This window comes from Amphibalanus amphitrite, unplaced genomic scaffold (genome assembly GCF_019059575.1).
Source record: "Amphibalanus amphitrite isolate SeventyFive unplaced genomic scaffold, NRLGWU_Aamphi_draft 000240F_arrow, whole genome shotgun sequence".
NCBI classification, from domain to species: domain Eukaryota; kingdom Metazoa; phylum Arthropoda; class Thecostraca; order Balanomorpha; family Balanidae; genus Amphibalanus; species Amphibalanus amphitrite.
In genome coordinates, this window is record NW_024881735.1 from 613,073 (window position 1) to 623,444 (window position 10,372).

Genomic DNA, 10,372 nt, shown 5'->3' on the forward strand with positions numbered 1-10,372 from the left:
TGGGTCTCGGAGTAAAAACTGATACAACCCACCCCACTCTCCCCTAGCCCTACGTTTTCTCTGTGCACCTTCCTCAGATTTCAGCTAAGGCTAAGCCTGCAGAGGGCAAAGGCTGCCAAAAGACTTTTTGCGGAAATAGCTTTTCTGCAATAACTTGCACTGTATTACGTTTACCGACAGCGTGTTTCTCTCGTCAAAAGGTGTCGAAGGAACTACAGTTAACCTTAACCCGCGCGGGGCTGGGGTCTCCAGCCGAACGCGCGGGGCTGGGGGGTAAATTTAACCCCCCCCCCCCTGTTATCTCCCGAACTAATGGTCCGATTTGGAAAATTCAAACGCCAATCGAAAGCTCTCATCACGAACTACTAAAAACGTGTACTTAATTTAAAGTTTGAGGTCAAGGTCAAGGGCAGGTCAAGGGTACAAATTGCAAGTTTCTACAGTATCGGCCTTGCACCGTAGTTGCCGAAGAATGGAGTCATGGACTGAGACGGGTTACGGACAAAAGTACGTATCGCTAAAGTACGTAGGACAAAAGTACGTAAGCAAAAGTACGTAGGATTAAAGTACGTATCGCAAAAGTACGTACAGTATAAAAAACGTATGGACAAAAGTACGTCAGGGACAAAAGTACGTATCGCAGAAATACGTACAATATAAAGTACGTATGGACAAAAGTACGTCAAGGACAAAAGTACGTATCGCAGAAGTACGTACAGTATAAAGTACGTATGGACAAAAGTACGTCAGGGACAAAAGTACGTATCGCAAAAGTACGTAGGGTATAAAGTACGAATGGACAAAAGTACGTCGGGGACAAAAGTACGTATCGCAAAAGTACGTAGGGTATAAAGTACGTATGGACAAAAGTACGTCACGGACAAAAGTACGTATAGCTAATGTACGTAGGGTAAAAAATACGTGTGGACAAAAGTACGTCACGGACAAAAGTACGTATCGCAGAAGTACGTATAGGGTATAAAGTACGTATGGACAAAAGTACGTCACGTACAAAAGCCTACGCATAGCAAATGTACGTAGGATATAAAGTAGGGTAGCCTTGGGCAAGACGCCACAGATAATTTATTTTGCTACATAGGTACCTACTTTTGTCTCACATCACCTGGAAGGCCAAATTTGTGCTCAATGTGTTCTTTGGACATTTTACTTTAAATTCCACCCCTCAAATTCATTCACTTATGATCGGACTCCCAGCTAGGAAGTGCTTTGTGAAGCAACTGCAAATGGGGCATTTTTCCCCAGCCCCAGGGCAAAACACCCCACGGCCTGAGGCAAGAAGCCCCATACACTAGATTAACAGAAGAGAGGATCTTTCCCCAGAACCCTGCCAGTTCCGAGAAACATCGGTGAGGCGTTTTACCTCGGCGGGGCGACTTGCCCCGGTCTACCCTACGTGTGGACAAAAGTACGTCACGGACAAAAGTACTATACGTATAGCAAATGTACGTAGGGTATTAAGTACGTACCCCACCCTTGGGTTAAGCCTTGATCAATGTGTAATACCTTTCTGATTCTTTATTTAATGAGCATTTGTTACGAGGCATAGCAAAATTTATTGATGAGTAAATGGGCGAAATGGACAAAGCTATATTATTTGGTATATGAATTTATCATGAGTTCCCTGCAGTATGGCAACAGAGCAGCAATAAAGAAAAAGTGGCCCAACTTACACGACTATACCCTACTTCTAACATACGTACTTTATACACTACGTACTTTGGCATACGAACCGTACGTACTTTTGGCATACGTACTTTTTACACTACGTACTTTTGCATACGAACTTTTGCGTACGAACATTTGCGTACGTACTTTTGGCATACGTACTTTATACACTACGTACTTTTGCATACGTACTTTTGCGTACGAACATTTGCGTACGTACTTTTGGCATAGGTACTTTATACACTACGTACTTTTGCATACGAACTTTTGCGTACGAACATTTGCGTACGTACTTTTGGCATACGTACATTTTACACTACGTACTTTTGCATACGTACTTTTGCGTACGAACATTTGCGTACGTACTTTTGGCATACGTACTTTATGCACTACGTACGTTTTCATACGTACTTTTGCGTACGAACATTTGCGTACGTACTTTTGACATACGTACTTTATACACTACGTACTTTTGCATACGTACTTTTGCGTACGAACATTTGCGTACGTACTTTTGGCATACGAACTTTATCGCCTACGTATATTTGCGTACGAACATTTGCATACGTACTTTTGTCCTACGTACTTTAGCGATACGTACTTTAGTCCTAAAATCGACTGAGACTGATCGCCCAAAACGTGTTCTTAGGCTACCAAGACAATATTCGTTGCAAACAATATCATTCAGAGGTCAAGGTCAAGGTCAGGTCAGGTCAGGTCACCAAAAAACAAAATATAGAAAAGGGCATGTGCGACACATGTTTTATGGGTCATTTTACTCATAGAATTCAATAGGCACACTCAATAAGTGATATGGACCACCTCTGGATGAATTTCAGGTCGAGGTCAGGTCAAGGTCAGGTCAAGTGAGGTCAAATTTTGAAGTTGGTTGTTAAGGCCTAAAAAGGTGTCTATCTGATGCAGTTTTTCATGGCAAATCGAATGGTGCTATTTTTGTTTCCGTACGAGGTCTAGAACTTCCAAAAAAGTCATTTTTCAAAAAATTTGTGTGTCGTGACGTCATAAAATTTTGAATAACTCCCACATTTTTGAACCGATTCTTCTAAAATTTGGTATGTAGGTGCACTAGACCACTTCTCTGACATATATTCCGGTTTTTTCGATAGACTCAAAATTTTGGATTTTATAATGATTTTCCCAAAAAAGTCAGTTTTTTTTTTAATTTAGGCCAAAATCCAAAATTTTCAAAAAACCGAGATAGCCATTTGATAGACAAAGTAAAATTACGTATAACCTTTTTTGTTACGTCTTGATTCCTTTAAAAATGAAGATGTTAGCGGCGTTTGAACTTTTGCCGTTTTTGAGGCGAAAATGGCGAACATGGCGCCGGCGTCAAAAACAGGGGGGCCGGTCTCGGCCCTCCCAGGCTGCGAGGCGGCGGAAGGGTCAGGCGGCCCGGTCAGGCCGGGCCCGGGCGGCCGGCGCCCTCGCGGCCGGCCGGTCCCGGCGGTCTACCTGGCGGGCGACGAGCCACAGCCGGTGAACATACATCAGCATTCATACATGCGGCGGTCACACCGATGATACTCAATTGTAAGGTTCTTGGTCATTGGTTGACCTTCCAGGTCAGGTCAATGACCCAAAAATCGGGAAAATCGGGACCTGTTAGAACGTCGTAAAGTGTGGCTGCTATAGGGCTTTCCGGGCCGGGTGCTGATCACGAAAAGTTATCATGTTAGTTTTGATCACAGATGATGTCTTTATGCATTTAGGTCAGTCGGGTCAGGTCAGGTCAGGTCAACCAGTAGGGGTCCTGCCGGGTATTTGTAGTACCTACGTGTCAGCCGCCTCTAGCAGCTTCGTAACATGTTACGAAGGCACCAAAACTACTTCGTGAATGTTCAAATGGTTGCTAAATTCGAATTCAGCTCCAAAAACTAGCCTAGAAACATGTATAATTCGAAAAAGTACCGAGGTCATCATAGGTCAATGACCTGACCTGACCTTCAGGTGACCTTGACACCCACTCTAATGCATGGGAGCAGCATCAACTCCCATGTTTGAACGCTTGAAACCACGAAAAGACTGCAAACGCGCGGCTAATGCGAGTCGGCATACGCCGAATCGCGATTCTGGCCAAACATGGTCTCGGAAAGTAGGTCACAGGTGAAAGGTCATTTGAGTCAGGGTCATGCAATTTCTAGGGTAGGTGTAAAACTGATCAACGCGAGGGTACTGAAAGTGTTGTCGCGATCGGCCGCTTTTTACGCGAGTTATTCACGAAAACCCTTAAGGGGTTGCATCATCCCCTCCCCCTGTGCCGGCGAGGGTTAAAACTTCTAGTGATCGAATTTACGTAATGAAGAAGGATAAATGCACAATCTTCTACAGCAGCCAATAGATGACTTAGGACAGGCACATGGAACTACTTAAATCTTGTCCGATGGAAGCAGGCAACAGCTCCGTTTGCATATATGCTATGCATATTGCGGAAGGGGCACATTTCGGCCTCGAAAGATACGAATTCGTATCTCATAGTAACATATTTCTGTCATGGTCAATTCGCGTAGAAATCGAACACCGGGTGATTACCGAGCTATTGCTCTATCAAAATTTTCCGATTCAAACTCGCTCAGGGTTATCGTGTAGGTAAAGGGGGCCCGCTCAGCAGAACGTGTATGAAATATGGAAAGATTCTGAAAAATGGGTGGGGGCCCGCACACTAGGGGGCCCGCTTTGGAGGCGATGACCCCCCCCCCCCCGAAACCAAATCCTGGCTGCGCCACTGCCCCCCCCCCCCATCATACCGCGTTGCTCGGCAGACCCCATCTGGGCGCGGGTTTTAACCCGCGACCTGGTGGGGGGGGGGGGACTATTTTTTGCCCCCCCCTCCAGACTTTTCGATATATCTCCAGAACCGCGACGCCGATCGTCACCAAACTTTCAGTACCCTCCCGGACATCAATTTTACACATTGTGACCAAAATTTTTTCCAAAGACTATGATAGGTTGGCCGGAAATGACGTCAGAGTGACGTCATGTTCTGCCGTTTTCGACCCAAAAAAGGGTTTCGCGGGAAGAGCTGTCAGGCCTATAGCTTTGCAAATACAGATAAATGATAAAGACATAAAAGCTGTAGAATCGACAGGGCTACAAAATTGCTATCTCGGATTTTTTTTGGATTTTGATCCCCAAAAATCAAAAAATATTTTTTTTTTTGATATAATAATCGAAAAATCCAAAAAGTTTTTTGAATTTCGCAAAAACCGGAATATATGTGATAGTCCTTACCACCTTCCATCCACATACCAAATTTGAGATTGATACCTCTTTTTTGGCGAAGTTATAGCGAAAGAACTGTTCAAAATTGATGACGTCAAATTTTTAAATTCAATTTTTTGTTTAGCAATTCTAGACCCCGTAGCGCAAAACAAAGACCACCATTAGACTCCCCGTGACGAGCTGCATCGAATCAATACCCATTTTATGCAAAACTATCAACTTTAAAATTTGACCTTTTTTGGCCTGACCTTGACCTGACCTTGACCTGAACTTCACCAGAAAGTGACCTAAGCCGTACCTGATAGTCTTATAACCAACATCATTGAGTTGGAAATGAAAAATTGGCCATAAAACATGCATCACACAACCTTAGTAAAGTTGGGCTCATGTGACCTGACCTGTGACCCTTGGTGACTTGACCTGTGACCTGACCTGGTATTGTCAGTGACCTCTAATAGCAACATATTTACTAGGCAACTGACGCCCTATCGCTGATTCTCGACAAAATGCGTTTTCCTCGGTGTTATAGCGCATTCCCTAGAAGACCCGTGAACGGTGAAACATATCATCTTTGACCTGACCTGTGACGTCATCGGTGACCCCGAGGTCAATGAAATTTGGTTTCCTTCAACAAATTTGACAGGCCTTTCGAACGCCGTTTGAATTTTGCGGATCCGTCCAGTAGTTTCGGAGATATGAGGGGGAGGGCAAAAAATAGCCCCCCCCCCCACCAGGTCGCGTTATAAACAGACCCCACCAGGGCGCGGGTTAAGTACACCGACGACTGAGCTCGGACGCATGTATTTCCCAGGACAGGGCGCTTGCTTGCTTGCATGGCTGTTAGCAAGTAGGCACTGAGTCATGAAGAGAGACGCTGAAGTCAGGTACTTTTCGTAAATTTTGTCTACTGCCAAAAACCACGAGCTGTGTTTTGTTTGCGTTTAGCTTGAGAGCGTGAAGAGAAGACAAAACCAATCACTGATCGATGCGAGGGAGGGATGCTTCTATACGAGAGATAAATGATCTGAGATCGTCGGTACGGCCGCTCACAAAAAAACTGGATGTCGTTTGCATATTGGAAAACGGCGGCGTCACCTTTGTATGGTGACAGGCTGTTAGAGCAAAGAATAAAGAGTAACGGTCCCAGGACAGATAATGCGATGCAATGCAATGCACGTATGTTATAGGATTCCAGGACAAAAAGTCAAAAGACAAAATGTCAAAAGACAAAAAGTCAAATGCAAAAAGTCAAAATGGATAAAAGTCAAATGGAAAAAAGTCAAATGGATAAAAGTCAAAACGGATAAAAGTCAAAAGACAAAAAGTCAAATGGCAAAAAGTCAAAACGTCCAAAAGTCAAAAAAGCAAAAAGTCAAATGGCAAAAAGTCAAAATGGCGAAAAGTCAAAAACGCAAAAAGTCAAAAGCAAAAAGTCAAATGGCGAAAAGTCAAAATGGCAAAAAGTCAAAAACGCAAAAAGTCAAAAGCAAAAAGTCAAATGGCAAAAAGTCAAAATGGCGAAAAGTCAAAAACGAAAAAAGTCAAAAGCAAAAAAGTCAAATGGCCAAAAGTCAAAATGGCGAAAAGTCAAAAACGCAAAAAGTCAAAAGCAAAAAGTCAAATGGCAAAAAGTCAAAATGGCGAAAAGTCAAAAACGCAAAAAGTCAAAAGCAGGGCTGCGGAGTCGATGGATTTTCGGCGACTCCGAATCCGACTCCGGCTCCGGCTTTCAAAAACCAGCTCCGACTCCGACTCCGACTCCGGGCAGAATTGTCGACTCCGACCGACTCCAACTCCCGACTCCGACTCCGCAGACCTAGCAGGGCTGCGGAGTCGACAGATTTTCGGTGACTCCGACTCCGACTCCGGCTCGGGTTTCTAAAATCGACTCCGACTCCGACTCCGACTCCGGTCACAACTGTCGACTCCGACCGACTCCGACTCCGACTCCGACTCCGCAGCCCTAAGCAAAAAGTCAAATGGCAAAAACCCATGCCTCCTCTAACATGTTAACTGCGGGAGCTGCAGCCCCCGCAGTCATCCTCCAAACTGGTCACTGAGGGGTACCTTAGTCATTTTTTAGTCCTAGACGTTTTTGGTAGGGGTTACCTTAGTCATTGCCCGTGATCGGGCCCCCCAGTCAAAACTGCTTAGAGGAGGCACTGCTTTTCACCCTCTCCCATGGGGGAGGGGCTGCCGCCGCCCGGTGCTCCGCGCACCACGGACGCCACGCGAGCGCTGCTGGCGCGGCGGCGCGCACTGCTCGGCCCGCGCGCCGAGTAGGTATACGGTGGTGAACCGGCAGTGTCGAGCGGCCATCAGACGTGACCACGCGGCATACTATGCTGACCAGCTGCGTGAGGCAGGACCGGCGAGGATGTGGACAGTGCTGCGGCCGGTGATCGGGGCGGGGAAGAGTGCCACTGCTGCTGCGCCAGCGTGCACGCCGGAAGCGCTCAACGCGTATTATGTGAGCGTGGGCCCCACCACCGCAGCCAGCGTCCCTGCCCCGCTGCTGCGGACCCCGGTACCTGTCAGAATCTCTCGCGTACTCACATGTTCCTTACAACTTCAGTGGGTAGGGTACGTTGCGCTGTATAATATTTTTCAAAAGATGAAAAGATCGATGCTTCGACTTTTATCCTTTTGACTTTTTATTTCAGACTTTGAATTCGACTTTTCTATTTTATACTTTTTTCATTTTTTGACTTTTTGTCTTTTGACTTTTACCCGTTTTGACTTTTTGCTTTTGACTTTTTGTCTTTTGACTTTATTCCGTTTTGACTTTTTTGTCTTTTGACTTTTACTCGTTTTGACTTTTTGTCTTATGACTTTTTTCCGTTTTGACTTTTATCCTTTTGACTTTTTGCATTTTTGACTTTTTGTCTTTTGACTTTTACACGTTTTGACTTTTTGCTTTTGACTTTTTGTCTTTTGACTTTTTTCCGTTTTGACTTTTATTCTTTTGACTTTTTCATTTTTGACTTTTTGCATTTTTGACTTTTTGTCATTTGACTTTTTGCGTTTTTGACTTTTGCACATTTTGACTTTTTGCTTTTGACTTTTTGTCTTTTGACTTTTATCCGTTTTGACTTTTATCTTTTTGACTTTTATCCCGTTTGACTTTTTGCATTTGACTTTTTGTCTTTTGACTATTTGTCTTTTGACTTTATTCCTTTTGACTTTTTGTCCGGTTACCATGTTATAGATACCTATCATGACGCTGTTGTCAGTGCTGCAAAGGTCGCAGAACCACGAATGGGTATGCTGCCACATACGCTGGAATTTTTATGTGGTGCGACCTTGTGTGGGCCCTGGTGGCCCCTTATTGTGCCGTCTTAATGTGTGTCTGTGTGGCGTGTGCCCTCACTCGATTATTGCAGCAGCAGGTGTACCATCCTGGTCGGATGGCCGCCAAGGAATGGCATGTCCTTGAAAACACGCTTACACTTATAGGACTATTCCTTGAACTTGACACAAGCACCCTGGGACAGGATGGCACAGTCCGAGTCGAAGTCGGTTAGAGTCGACAGTTTTGCCTGAAGTCGGAGTCAGAGTTGGAGTCGTCAAAATCGTCTAGGGTACGACTCCGGGGTCAGAGTAACTTTCGCATGGCTCAAATTCATACCTCTCACATGTTTGCTTGAAAATATTAGGCGCTCATTGATTATTTCAAACAAGATTTTGTCGAAGCTTAGGCAACATTTCTGTTTTGGACGAGCATTTCCAGCGAAAATGAGAAGACGACGGCTGCACCACAACCTGCTTATGATTATGCATATTATTTATAAAGTCTTATTTGCAATGTAAGATATTGGAGGCGCGCAAGGGTTTGTTTCAGGCAAGATAAAGATCTCCTGTCCAACTGATCCGTCCCCACAACATCCGCCGTCCAGCTGAACCGTCCCCACAACACCCTCTGTCCAACTGAGCCATATTCTCAAAACACCTTCTGTCCAACTGAGCCATCTTCTCAAAACACCCTCTGTCCAATTGCACGCCCTCAAAGCACCCTCTGGTGCACTGGGCCGTCGTTAGACGGCTGTTCAAAGCTCCCTCCTCGGCCGGCGCCCCCCCCCCTGTCCGTCCGTGCCCGACCCCGTCGGCCGTCACCCCGCCGACGCTCCTGGCGACGCCGCTGCACACTGGGCCGGGGGCCCGGAAAAGTGCTAGAAATTATCTGTGATTGAGTTGTTGATCTCAGTGACAAGCAAACATACTAAAAACGAAGTGGGACTGCTTAACCCTCGCCGGACCTATTGTCGGACCCCCACCCCACCCCCTCGGCCGGCCGAGGGGGGAGGGTTGGTACGACCCCTTTTCTTCGTTTCGCCTCTAATGGAGCTAGAGCCTCGCGGAAAAAACAAGCGTGTGCGCCGTTTCAAGACGGAACGATTGATACCCGATTTTAAGGTCCCAGGTCAACCGATTACCTCTGAGGTGAAGTCAAAAAGCCCAAGGTAGGGTTTGGTTTTTGGTAAATAATTTCGCAAAAAATGGCCGCAGAGCAGCGATTTTGGCACCATCGTGTTCGCCTGGCTCAGGCGCGTCGAATGGTATACTTTTTGTCCGGTTGAGGTCAACTTAAGGTGTTGACCTCGAGTCAAGGTCAGTTCAGAGCCCATCAGGCCACGAACTTAATCGAAGGAAGTCGTATTGCATATCATTCGATTCGGGAGGTCTTTCTGAGTCCATTGGTGGCTTTCCCGAGTCGCTGGCTCAATTTGATCATGAGTTATTGACGAGAAACTCCTATGACCTTAGTGACGTCATAAATGACGTCACGGAAGGTCAAAAATACAAAAGTAAAGCATCGGATCTTGCAAGGAGTGCATGAAATCACGATTCCGTGTGCTTGAGATAGTTTGAGATCATTCCATGTGCAAAAACAACAGTTTCATTATTTCCCCATTTACTTTTAATGGTGAGGTCACGTGACCTCGAAGAGTAGCAGGCATTAGGAAAAATTGCGAGTAAGGCATGACAGAAAGATGATTAGTGGTTTGTATGGCATGGTCATTTTTAGCGGCTCGAAATAACATTTCTCAAGAAGTCTAACTAAAGAGCAAGTTGTTGTTGATTATCACTGACTTGTGTTTGGGGGTTAATAATGACTGAATTTTTTAGTTTGGCCCAAAAATTTTGACAGCATTCTGTGCGTTGCTCAATTCTGAGCTCAGGGACATATATTTTATTCAGATTATACGCGTTTGTTTTTCACAACTTCCAGCGCTTTAAAGAGCGCCGGGCCTTCAGTAGAGCGGCGAGGTGACAATTGCCCCTACATCGCGTGGTTTACTGGCGCATATCTCGAAAAGTAGCAGGGAAAAGCAGCAAAGCACCTATATGGAACGAAAGATGAGTAATCAGAGGCTAGTATAAAACGTTCATTTTTAGCTGCTCGAAATCACATTTTTATAAAAGTCTAATTAAAAAATTAGAT